The 14352-nt window shown below is 39.2% G+C and overlaps 1 long non-coding RNA gene across 1 annotated transcript; it reads left to right on the forward strand.

Moving 5' to 3' along the window:
• Window positions 1-13158: 13158 nt before the first annotated feature.
• LOC148036741 (uncharacterized) lies at window positions 13159-14083 on the forward strand. Its single transcript, XR_015690748.1, has 3 exons — window positions 13159-13303; window positions 13408-13614; window positions 13952-14083. It is a non-coding gene; the product is annotated as an uncharacterized LOC148036741 (long non-coding RNA).
• Window positions 14084-14352: the final 269 nt, after the last annotated feature.

Raw genomic sequence — 14352 nt, forward strand, 5'->3', positions numbered from 1 at the left:
GACGCTAGACTTCAAACAGGGCAGCTACATGCATCATTTTTGCCAAGATTTCACAGGTGGACTCCAGGGGACTCGACGCACCCTACCATCAAGTTTCATTGCATAAAAATATATGGTAGTTAGAAATCTCACCTTCTCCAGATCATCTTGCATCTTCATTTCCTCGTGTGTCAGGAAGGTACCTCTTTGGGTGGAGGGATCTACAAACTCCTTGGTAGGAAGTTGGGGCCTTAGTCTGAACAAATCATGCTGTAGTGCTTCAAATTTAGCATCGAACACAAGGTAATCTTCTTCAACCAAGGTAATATGCTCCTGTGCTACTGTGATCGCATTCACAGTATCTAAGATTGTGCCATCATATCTTCCAATCTCTGTCATTGTTGGATGCACATCCATGTAATCATAATCGATCAGGTCTTCCATTGAATCCCTGACTAGGATAGAAACCAACTCTTCTTCCTTCATTTCCAAGTATTGCAGTACATCTGATAGAAGCAAGTATTGTACACCATCTACTTCAATGGGTGTCAAGGAGGCAAGGTTGGGTTTGTCGACTTGTGGCTGTTCTAAAGAAGATGGCACCATGAGAGCCAACCCTTGCTCTGTCACCACTCGATGTTCCTCTTCAAGATTTATGAGCTCTTCAATCAGTTCTTCTCCCGTGTATGTGATAGAAACAACCTGTGGAGTTGTATCTTCATCGCTCTCCTCCTCTAGGGGTGTATCCAATGTAAGGAGGTAAATTTCCAATGCACAATCACACTCCATGAGATCCAAAGGTGTACCTGGTACACTTCCCATGGAAAGAGTGCATACTCTATGCGAAGGATCCACATGGGCCAGACACCTATTCACCACTTTTTGGTGATTCTTCCCTGTCTGAAATACCACGAGCTATTTCAGAGGCACCCAAGTCATGTTGGATCCCTCGATGGAGTATATGCATGTAGCAATGATGCTCAGAAAGTCTTCCAAAACTTGAAGGGGGGGATCCAGCGATGAGAGCATGCTTTCAAGGTTGAAGTTCTTAGAGGAAACCTGGAATATCTCGTCACCCTGGTTGGCAAAGATAGTCTCGTGGATCTACTCATCAAAGTGTGCATGAGCATCCATCGTAGTAGGTAGGAGGGATGTGGTGAATATAAAGAGATGAAGAGACAAAGTGTACTGAAATGAAACAATGAAACAAGAACTAAACTAGTTCTACCTTAAAAACCTTAAGTTTTAAACCATTAAGGGTTGTTCGTATACGATATTTAGTTATGGCTTTACTTACATCTTTGTAAAGTTTACATGCAAATATAAATGTGTTGATGTGGAAAGTGTATAACAAGTGTATGATTTTGCATAAATACCATAATTTTTAAATATTTCAAGTTTGTAAGCGACAATATTCTATTGGCCAAAAAAATAAAAAAATTTACAGGTGTTGGATATTACAACTTGTGGTGTTGGGATTTTTAGGGAGACTCTATAATTTCTAAAATATGTGGAGCCACACACTTTCCGCTCGTAACAGTATCCTTAGCTTAGCTTTGAATTTTTCTACCATCTAGTTTAAAATAGAAGCTAACAGGTGGATTCTGCATTAACATTGTAATTTCCTGGCGCATTATACTCAAGGGCCAATCATCCTCCATTTGCAACACTTCGGGCTCACGGCCCTCACAAATGACACTAACATCCACAGCTGCACTTTTACGCATGTCTTGATTAAGGCACAACCATTTACCCTTGAGCATCCTCCATCTACGATACTTGAACACTAGGCATAAAGTTGTCGTGCGACAAAGTACCTATAATTGGAAAGGAAAGTTAGCCGATTCATCCCAAAGTAAGATAATAGTCAACTAAGAGAGAAATTTTTTACTTGAAAGCCATGTCCCTTGTTGTGACTCGACACTCCACTAAGTCAAGACTGTGAGTTATTTTTAATGTCCAAGTTTTACATAGAAATCTTGTTGCATAATCCTTTGATGTATTTTTCATGACGTACATGCTTTTGGTACATCTCAAACCCTTACATTCCTTGAACATGTGTGCCAAAATTGCAATGGGTATGAACCAGCTTAGATGTACTTTCTTTGAGCTAGTGCTTGGCTTCATAGAATTCAATATGTCTGCTGAAATTTTTGTGTTACACAGGTGCAAAATGTCGCTACTACACAATGGCCATTCTATTTTCAAGAATCGTGTGGTGGGGGGACTTGCTCAAGATGTTGCTCCGAACACACACAGAATGCACAAGGAGAAGCTCACTCAAGTGACAAGAAGAGAGATGGAGGCCAAAACGTTTTCTTGTTGGTTTCTTCTTCTTCTTCCACACTTTTTACAATGTACACAAAGTATAGATAAGATACAACATAAAGGAAAGTGGCCTACTAAGTCAAACAATGAATAACCGACTACACTAGTCGACTGGTGCTATAACAATGCAAACTGTAAATAGGTGTAACAACCTGAATATAATAAGTAATGAGTCAGTGACCATGTGAGAGTCATAATGACCATCAACGTGCTAAGTGTAGACGTGTGGACCCATCTAACTAGGCGGTCCATCATTAATGTTCGCATGTGTTGAGCTTGTCATCTCAACACTCCCCCTCAAGCTCAACTGCATCTCTGCAACTCCAAGTAAGCTTCGAAACTTTTAAAGCTTCTCTGTACCCAATGCCTTCGTGAAGATGTTAGCTATCTGATCCTGTGTGCTGACATACACCAAGTCAATCTCACGTGCTAGTACCTTCTCTCTCACAAAATGGTAGTGTACCTCAATATGTTTTGTCCTGGCATGGAACACAGGGTTCCTAGCCAACTATATACTGCTCATGTTGTCACAATAAATGACAACTGGACCTTCCACTTGCACATCCAAATCAGCCAATAACTTTTGCAACCATACTACCTCACATGCTGCAACAACAGCACCTCTATACTCAGCCTCTGTACTCGACAAAGCAATAGTAGATTCCTTTTTGCTGCTCCAAGTAACTGCTGCACTACCAAGAGAGAACATGTATCCGCTGGTAGATCTTCTATTAGACATACTACTAGCCTAATCTGCATCTGTGTATCCAAACACCTGTATATCTGTACCTGCCTCATAGAAAAGTCCATAATGTAATGTGGACTTCACATATCTCAATATGCGTCTGATAGCATCCAAATGTGGCTTTCTAGGTACTTGCATAAACTGACTCACAAGACCAACAGCGTAGCTCAAGTCTGGCATTGTAATGGTCATGTAGATCAAACTCCCCACTATCCTCCTGAACATAGTAGGGTCTTCTATCTCATCCCCAACATCAGCACTCAACTTTACATTCTGCTCCAACGGGACTGAAAGTGGTTTGCATGTTGTCATACCATACTTGGACAACATATCCAAGCCATACTGTCTTTGGGATAGACATATACCATCATCACATCTGATCACCTCAATGCCAAGGAAGTACCTTACCTCACCTAAATCCTTCATCTCAAACTTCTACTTCAAAAAGTCCTTGACTTCAACAATCCCATTATTACTATCACCTGTAATAATCAAGTCATCCACATAGATGACTATGATGACCAAACCAACATCTCTCTTTCTCACATAAAGTGAGTGATCAACATTAGAAACATAAAAGCCAATATTGACAAGATACTCTCTGATCTTGTCAGACCATGCTCTAGGTGCTTGCTTGAGCCGATAGAGCGCCTTCTTCAACCTGCACACATACGTGGGATACTCTAAATCTTTATAATCTGCTCGCTGATCCATATACACTTCTTCCTGCAAATCACCATGCAAGAAGGCATTCTTCACATCCATTTGCTGCAACCTCCAACCTTTGGCTACTGCCAAAGCAATCATACATCTGACAGTTGCCATCCTAGCAACTGGACTGAAGGTTTCATCATAATCTATGCCATATGTCTGGGTATAGCCTTTTGCAACCAGCCTAGCTTTGTACCTACTAATAGAACCATTTGCATTGTGCTTAATCTTATAAACCCACTTATATCCAATAGCTTTCTTGCCCTTTGACAATGATACTAGATCCCAAGTCTTATTGGCCTCTAATGGAGCCATCTCCTCATCCATTGTTGCATCCCAATGAGTATGACCAACAGCATCCTCAAAACAAGTGGGCTCAACATCCTCAACTAGTTTCACCATATAAGCATAATGGTGAGCTACATAACCTTCAAAACCAAATCTTTTAATAGGGTATTTGACCCTGCTAGATTTGCGTACCACCGAATCACTCAATGGAGCCTTTACATTACTATGAGCTCTCTGTACACTTGGTGTCTTGACAGAAGGAATACCAAGCTCATTATCCAAGCTGTCTGAGCCACTGGAGTCTCCATCAAGGACTGCATCAATGCCATCTGACCCTTTATTCTTTCCTTTGTCTTTTCCTGTGGTGCTACTAGATGCACTTGAAGATGTAGAGCTACTCCTTAGTCTCCCAGAATAAGGACTACCAGATGATGTCTCTGGTCCACTAAGAGTCCGTGATTCTTGCTTTTCAACATGCACATGAGTGTCATGATCATCATCGTCATCCAATGCATCACCACTAGATGCATACCAACTGCTTGTTTCATCAAAGATGACATCCTTGCTCACTCTGAACTTACATGTGACAGGGTTATAACAATGATACTCTTTTTGTTCTAAAGAGTATCCAATAAAGACATACTTTTCAGCCTTTGGATCCAGTTTTTTTTGCAACTCATCTGGCACATGAACATATGCAATACAACCAAACACTTTCAAGTATGAGACATCAGGCTTCTTACCTGTAAAACATTCTTCGGGGGTCATACCATGAACTGCAGCTGTGGGAGTTCTGTTCATAATATAAATAGCAATATGAACAGCCTCAGACAAAAAATGCTTAGGCATATTCTTTTCAGCCATGAAGGTGTGTGTAACTTCTACAATATGCTTGTTTTCCCTTTCTGCAATCCCATTTTGCTGTGGGGTATACTTGCATGTGAACTGTCTCTTTATCCCATGAGACCTCAGAAAATCACTGAACTCATTCGAAAGGTACTCTCCCCCTCCATCTGACCTCAAGCACTTTACTTTCAAGCCTGTTTCTCTTTCATCTGCAGCCTTGAAAGTTCAAAAGTGCTCAAACGCTTCACTCTTTTCCTTCATAAAATATATCCACAGCTTTCTAGAACAATCATCAATGAATGTGACAAAGTATGAACTGCCTCTAAGAGATACATTTTGTGTAGGTCCCCAAATATCTGTATGCACAACATCAAGGATATTTCTGCTTACATCTTTGTCATGTGAAAAGGATTGTCTTGCCTGCTTACCAAACTGACATGCTTCACATACCTTCTGAAATTCTGCAACTTTAAATGTAGGCAAACCTGTAACCAACCCTTTGGACTGGATTAATTTCAGCCTTTGTACATTTGCATGTCCAATGCGTTTGTGCCAAATTTCAATGTCTGCAACAACACCTTTTCCTTTGGCATACATAGCAGCATTCATAGTAGGAATTCCAGCATCTAGAGTGAACATACGTCCAACTCTACTTCCCTTTGCTACCAACCTGCACTTGTCATTGAAGTCTTCTACAAAGCAGCCCTTTGCATTAAATCTGACTTGCAACCCTTGCTCCACCATCTGATCGACTGACACCAAGTTCTTTGTAATAGATGGCACATGTAATACACCTGAGAGACTCTTTGTCTTACCATCATGCAAGGACAAGGGAACTTTTCCAATGTGTGAACTTGGGTGGCATGAATCATCACCGGTCTGCACATAACCTGCATTTTGCAAATCCTGCATCTCTCCAAACCATTCTGCATGGCTGGTCATATGATTGGATGCACCTGAATCAACATACCAAACATCATCATGTGTTCCCTTTCCTGTAATAGCATTTAGAATATGTTGCATAACAAACATACGTTCATTTTTGTCTTCATTCTGTCGTGAAGACGATGCATAGTTTCCTTGCTGCAACTTACCATTGTAAATATCGTCTTTCTTAGCACAACATTGGGCTGCAATATGACCTGTTTTGCCACAGTAGTGACACACAATACCAAAGTTGTTAGAACCTTTGTTCTGCCATCCACCTTTTCCTCTAAAGCTCCCCCTACCTCTAAAGTTACCACGACCTCCTGAAACCTGCATATCGCCAAATTGCTGATTCAATCTGTTTTGCTGGTTGTCACTACCACGTCCTATATCACGACCTCTTGAAGAGAACCTGCCACGTTCCCTTCCTAAACTAGAGTAGAAAGCTTAGACCTGTTCACTACTTCTTTCAGATATCTCACTCTACATGTTGATCTCTTCAGTGATCATAAGGGAGACCAACTCATCGAAATCTGAAAATGGCTTTTTGACATATACGGAAGTTACAAAAGACTTCCAAGCCTTCTCATTGTTAAGTCCACCCAAGGTAGACGACACCAAAGCATCATCATCGGGCGTTGCATCAATCGCTGCCAAGGCATCTGCAATGCTCCTTACCTTCAGTGCATACTCATTGATAGACATCTTCCCTTTCTTTAATGTATTCAACTCTTGCTTGAGTTGAATCTTTCGTGCCTTTGTATTTATGGAAAATATACTTTCAAGTATGGTCCAAGCTGCATATGAATTCTCTGCATTTCTAATATGTCCCAGCATATTATTGTCAATTACTGCAGATAGCCAATACATGATCTTTTTGTCTTTTGCATTCCATTCCTTTCGTGCCTTTCTCTCTTCTGTATAGTTGGAGGATCACTCACCTCCAGCTCCTTTTCTTCACCTGACACAAACTCGTAGAGGCCTTTTCCAACAAGGAAGTTCGTGACACGGAACTTCCATGAAGGGTAGTTGTTGTTATCGAGCTTCTCAATGAAGGGGTTTTCACTGTTCTCTGCCATTATCACAGGACTAATTCCAAACAGCAAGAAAATCTTCTGCAACCCTCGACCTGTAGTGCATAGCAAGACACCAGACAACCTTTTTCACTGTCTGCTCAACAATACATGCAATCTGCAACTAGTTTGCAGATAAACCTTGTGTTTATTCACTGGTAAACACCTTTGAACTTACAGATCTGAAATCTGTAACATGTGCACTTGTATACGACAGACACAGTTGAAATTGCAGGGTATCTTGAACTGTTATCCACAAGCTTGCGGTTCTAAAATGGGGCCTGAAATGACCTCGGATGGCCAAAATAGCAGTGGAAAGTCCTAAAGGACCTAATTTGTAGAATACGCAATGCTCTTCGCGCACATCAAATCTCACTTCAATTTGATATTTTTGCTCTGCCCTGCTTCTGGTGTCTCCACAGGCACTGTCCAAGAGAAAGAGTGGAAGAATGGGAGAGGTTCTTACCCGTGGCTTGCTTGCTCGAACCTTGCTTCTTTTCCTTCACTTTAGCTTTCGAAATCAGCCTCTCTTAGTGGTGCGGCTCTGATACCATGTCAAGAATCGCGTGGTGGAGGGACTTGCTCAAGATGCTGCGCCGAACACACACAGAATGCACAATGAGAAGCTCACTCAAGAGACAAGAAGAGAGATGGAGGCCAAAACAGTTTCTTGCTAGTTTCTTCTTCTTCTTCCACACTTTTTACAATGTACACAAAGTATAGATAATATACAACATAAAGGAAAGTTGCCTACTAAGTCAAACAATGCATAACCGACTACACTAGTCGACTGGCGCTATAACTATGCCAGCTGTAAATAGGTGTAACAACCTGAATATAATAAGTAATGAGTCAGTGGCCATGTGAGAGTCATAATGACCACTGACGTGCTAAGTGTAGATGTGTGGACTCATCTAACCAGGCGGTCCATCATTAATGTTCGCATGTGTTGATCTTGTCATCTCAACATCTATGCTATTGAGATTCGATATGTGCATAGACTCAAGGGTTCCATATTCTCGACTCCCCTTGGGTAATATGTACTTGGAGTCATAGAAAAAAACAAGGTCCTCTTCGAGTTGCTTAGCTGTACGCCCCTCAAAGAGCAATCTACCAATTTCGAGGTGGTAACACTTAAAAAAACCAGTGAAACTCTCAACATTTTGCCACTCACAGCAATCCAAAGGGTATACTTCTGTAAATACAAGACAAGTTGTTATATAGGTATCATTAAATTTCTCATTCTCAATGAGTTGCAAATATAAGCATTTTAAGTCTGTCACCAATATGCCATTCAAATCAACATGGCATTAAGAGACGTTTACACTTTTGTAAACAAACATAAACATCGATATCGAAACACATGTGGATATATACATAAACACAAAGTATAGATTTACTTTCAAGACATCACTTCAATCATACCATTTATATAAAATATAATGAAAAGAATAGCACAAGAATACTTAGAGAATTTCACCAAAATAAATTTTATTATAATAAAGAGGAGTCTGATTTGACTCAATACATTGTATGAAGTGTAGGTCTTATAGAGTAATTGTTACAAGGATAGCAGCCACATGGCATGTAAATCTTAATAGGCACATTGGATTGACACCTGAGGTATTCTAAGACTCAACACATTGTGTGTTATATGGATGATATGATACAAGAGTTTCATGGATTATTTCCAATTGGCATGGAGATCCAAATGGACACATAGGACCAATAAAGTAGAGGATTTTTTGAACCATCAACTTCCAGCAGATCCATATAATCCAACACAAAGGAATCACTCACCACATGAAAATAGTTGATCAAGACTTATATGCTTCACCTAAACCTTGTACAATACTTGCATGTACAAAAAAACACATGCATGAATCCCTTTTAACAAAAATACTTGCATGAATCCCTTTTAGCAAAAAATATCTAGATAACTACATGAATAGAAGCAATACAAAACAGGGCCAATTTACCTATAAGCCGATATGCTGAAGATAAGATTGAATCATTGCTAATCAAAACCCATTGCAAATGATGGACATAAGAAAACATCAATCCCATCAAACATAAAAGTCACTAATTAAATGAATAAATTTTGGCACCAGAAAATATGGCAGATTTACCTGTAAATTGAGCTACAGAATCTTTGCTCTACCTTGTGTTAAGTGCTGTAACAACAATTGATCCTTAAGTTAGAACTAGCATCAAACCCTATTGTAAAGATAGTAGAAAAGGGATAATGCAGAGAGGAAGAAAGAGAGAGTATGTGAGTACGCGGGAGAGAGAAAGAAATGAGCACCTATCCAATCTTGCCCAAATTGATCTCTGCAAAAGACAATTTTGCAAGAGTTAGTATTTACATGAAGATATATTGAAAAAACGGTAGAAAAGAGGAAACATAGAGAGAGAAAGAGAGAGGGAGAGAGAGATAAGCACTTATGCAATGTCACCCAAAATGATCTCTGCAATAAAACAACAACAAGGGTTAGAACTAACATTGTGTTGTATTGAAAAGATATCAGCACAAAAAAACCAAACAGAGAGAGAGATTAACACCTTTGCCTCTTGCTCCAAATAAACACTGCAAGAAAACAATAATTAGAACCAACATCAAATTCTATTGAAAACACAACATAAAAGAGAAACAACACATAGAGAGAGGGGGGAAAGAAAGGAGAGAGAGATGAGCACCTCTCTCTCTCTCTCCTGTTCCAAACAATCTCTGCAATAAAACAACAACAATAGTAAGAAATGACATCAAACCCCATTGAAAAAATAGCAAACAAGAGAAAATGCAAAGAGAGATGGGTACTTGTGTTTTGCCCAAAATTTGGAGCTGCGTGGAGAAGAAAGTGCAGAGGTAAGTGGAACGCTCAAAACCCTAATTACTCTCAATAGGGAGCTTCAATGGAGATAAAAATTCTCGAGTATAGAGAAGAGAGGGAAAGTGGTATGTTGCTCAACTTTTGGGTCAAATTGATTTCGTGAGAGGGAAAAAAAACCAAAATTGAAGATTCTCCAAAAAAAGAGGGAAAATAGAAACTAAAAATTTGTATACTATTCATTCTCCCTTTTTTTAATCCCCCACTACCCCTTTTTTTAATAGAAAACCCAAGATTTGGAGAGAGAAGATTCACCCTCCATGGATGTCAACATCTAGCCTTCCTATTGGACAATCCAAAAGGCCCACATCTTAAACTATATTATTTTTAAGGGCCCATTTGTGAGTTAATTTTTTTCCTAATGCTACATATTTTCCTTTTTGAATATTTTCACACATAAAATTCATGAGTTATGCTTATTTACCTATATGCATAAGTGCCACATCCTCTAGCATTTCACGTTCATGCTCTTGAACGGTTTCTTTCTTTGCAGAAAACAAAATATTGTTATTGATATTGGATAGAGAAAGAAGGTTCAAAAGCTTTCACATCATACAATTATGGCATCATCTTCCTCTCTCTCTAACTATATGAGAGAGAGAGAGAGAGAGAGAGAGAGAGAGAGAGAGAGAGAGAGAGAGAGAGTGTGTGTGTGATGCTTTGAATTTTTTTGCTGAGAAGGGGTTGCCAACAAAAATTCAAAGGAGGTCCCCTCAGAGAGATGGAGGAGACTTGTGAAGTTATTTTTCATTGCCGACAACCCCTTTGCAATTTTTTTTTCACAAGTTCCCTCCATCTTTTTGAGAGGACTTGTGAAAATTTTTTCATTGAGAAGGGGTTACCAATAGCCCCTTGTCTGGTGAAAAAAAAATCACAAGTCCCTTTAGAGAGATGAAGGAGGGGGCTTGTGAATTTGTTTTCACCATACCCTTGGGGCTATTGGTAACCCCTTCTTGATGTAGCCACCAACCTGCAACCCCCTTCTCAACCCAAAAAAATAAATCAAAGCAATTTGCATAATCTCTCTTGCTCACACGTGCTCTCTCTCTCTCTCTCTCTCTCTCTCTCTCTCTCTCTCTCTCTCTCTCACAGTCTTTATATTTCTATTTAATAATTAAGTAAAGATGATTAGTGATTAAGTTATTAATCACTAACTAAGAAATACATTAAGTAATAAGGTACTTAATAATAAATTAATCAGCAAGTTATTAACTAAGGAATATAGTAAGTAATAAGCTACTTAATAAGAAAGTAATTATCAAGTTATTAACTAAGTGTAAATATTAATAACTATAATAAAGAAATAATTAATATTACAAATTTCTTAATCCCAAGTGGACTTGTACTATCCTCCTAGCATTAAAAATTTGGCCTCCTCTCTTGTTGTTTTGTTGTTGTCGTTGTTGTTCTTCTTCTCCCTCCCTCCCTCTTCCCTCTCCCTCCTCCCTCTCTCTCTCCCTCTCCCTCCCTCTCTCTTGTTGTTGTTGTTGTTGTTCTTCCTCTCCCTCTCCCTCTCCTCCCTCCCTCCCTCCCTCTCTCTCTCTCTCTCTCTCTCTCTCTCTCTCTCTCTCTCTCTCTCTCTCTCTCTCGTCGACTGGTTTGCTATTTTACGCTACTATCCACTACTTGTCTTAGACCGCTATTGCTTGGCCATCACACCCATTATAGTTTCTTGGCCATCACAACCCTAAATATCGTCCCTACTCATTGCCTAGCCATCACACTTCTTATAGTTGGAATTCTAGGTTAGAATATGACCCTCCCTATGGTTAGGATTCTAGGCCAATTGCCACACTCCTAAGAGAGAGAGAGAGAGAGAGAGAGAGAGAGAGAGAGAGAGAGAGAGAGAGAGAGAGAGAGAGAGAGAGAGAGAGAGAGAGAGAGAGAGAGAGAGAGAGAGAGAGAGAGAGAGAGAGAGAGAGAGAGAGAGAGAGAGAATCAAATTTTTCTTGTGCATTTTGATACTAAAAGCATTTTATGCCTAGTAAATATTCGAGTTGGAAGTCCAAAGTATTAGCCTTATATTGCTAGCTTGTATCTACTTGTAACTTCTCTTTGCTAGACATGACCTCATGGATTATTTGACACAAATGTGTGTTTAAAATCAAGAATACCTATTGCAATTCACAGCAACCAAAAAGCAAGCATGGTGTGCTCCACAATGTCAAGTTGTGAAAAACAAGAAGCTTAGCAAGAATAATTTTCATTTCATAATTTTTCAATTAGTGAATAATGTTCTCAAGCTTGGGAGAACGGCTTCCAATACATATACTCTTGGAAATAATCGTGTGCATGTGTATGTCTTAGGACATCCAATACACACACACATATGTACATGCACATATATAAATCATATATCAAAAGATTAAAGACATAGCTTTAAAGGTTATTACTCATAAAAACTCCAATCTACCTCAAGTAAGTAATTTATTAATAGATTGACTAGTTTTTAAAATGAACAATATATTATTACATACTTTGAATTTGAGGAATTTCAATTGGAAGAGCATTAGGACTCAACGGAATGTGTATGTGTGCGTGTGTGTATACAAATATAGATGAGAGATAAGAGAGGTGCATTTTTAAAAAATTACTAATAAGAAAGAGGAGAAAAAAATATGAAGAGTTATTATTTTTAAATTGATGTAGGAGAGTCCCAAAAGTATTATAATATTATAGATAAAAGTTTCTAGACATTTTTAAAGCAAAAAAAGGAAGGATCGTAGTATTATCAGTGAGAGTTGCTAGGGTTTTTTTGTAAGCCAAAGAAGAGGACGCCCACTCTCACTGATAATATTACATTTAAACATCTCAAATATTAATAGATATGGACTCTGTCGCCACACACACACACACACACACACTCTCTCTCTCTCTCTCTCTCTCTCTGTGTGTGTGTGTGTGTGTGTGTGTGTGTGTGTGTGTGTGTGTGATACCTCTTCATTTTTCTTCCTATAGCATACACTCTCTTTGTTGTTCTCCCAAATAGCGCATGCACACTCCCTATGTTCTCCCTTTGACGCTCCCTATGTTCTCCCTTTGACGATTTGATGGGGCAAGTTTTAGTATTACCAATCTTGACCCTACAATGCAACATTTGAAAGGAAAGGTTTTTGTATGAGAGGCACAATATACCTAAGGTTAGTATATTGTCAAGGGATAGATTTAGCACCGCTTATTTGTTTTGAGAGTTATGCTCCAACCGTAGGAATATCTCAGCACTAACGTCGCTTATTTTTTAGGGACGATCTCATATGCGCTGTGAAGATCCATGCAATCCCTAATATATAAATATAAGACGTCTTTGACCCTGTTGAGTATGGTTATGGTTATTTCACCCCTCCATACTCCTCTCGCTGGGATACATGAAATGGCATTTTAGGTTATCGGCTACTACAGGAGGATAAGTATCTGATCTATCATATGCTAATTAAGATGGCGCCGCTTCTCATAAGTATCTGATCTATCATATGCTAATTAAGATGGCGCCGCTCCTCATAACCCAACTCGCATGATATGTATGTCGCTGATGTATCTCACGTATGCAGGCTGCAATCATCATAGCATAAATATGAACCAACTCACATGATATGTATGTCTCTGATGTATCTCACGTATGCAGGCTGCAATCATCATAGCATAAATATGAACCAACTGGCCTACGACACAAACACCTCCACTGATCGTGATCTTGCTGCCTCTTATAATATGCCATTGGTTTCCTTTCTTATGATTGGAAATGGGTTCATGCGGCCAGTTTATGATTCTTAACAAGGCATTTGTGCAGCAATGGTGTAGCGGATGCAGCTTGCAGCGTGTTATCTGTATGGTAAGGGCTACTGAGATTCTTGGTCTGACTGCTTCTGAGGCATCATCACCTCACCCCCAACTCAAGAATAAAATCTCTTATAATATTCACATTGTTGGAGCGATGTATGCTCTGGAGCTTCCATCGTTCAAAATTAACATGTCGTTCATTTATAGATAGATATTCATGGATTCATTTGGCTATGCTGTATATTAATAGTGTAGCATAAGGTTGCCTACTATGGATTGGTGGATCCATGCCATACTGATGCAAGATATTACATTAGCTTCGAATTTCATGAATATATGGGTTGCCAATAATGACATAACTCTATTCTTTTTCTGAACTATGTCTGTAGATATCTCTATCTCATTTGCCATATAGGGCACAAACATCTGAAGTTGCTAGTATTTGAAGCTAGTACTTGTACTCACTTGATATATTGTGTAAGTCGAGCTTGAAGTCCAACCCTATACAATTCAAGTGTGAGCATCTATGTGTATAGTTGGGTGCATTTGTGCAAACACCATAATTATTTGATTGTGAAAGCTAGCCAACAACAATTGATTAGTTACGTGGTCTCAAGAAAGCAAGATGTGTTAACTGTTTGCTCTAATTATTTAGTTGAATATGTGTGCTCTGAATATGGATGCCCCAAGACCCAAGGTAACACTACTGTCTTAGTCCATGCATTGATTACTTACAATACTCACAATACTCTGGATGGAATGATGATGTGAAGCAACTTAGGTTATTTGA

This window comes from Lygodium microphyllum, chromosome 4 (assembly GCF_053477565.2).
Source record: "Lygodium microphyllum isolate KBCC chromosome 4, Lygodium_microphyllum_v1.1.10, whole genome shotgun sequence".
In the NCBI taxonomy this organism is placed as follows: domain Eukaryota; kingdom Viridiplantae; phylum Streptophyta; class Polypodiopsida; order Schizaeales; family Lygodiaceae; genus Lygodium; species Lygodium microphyllum.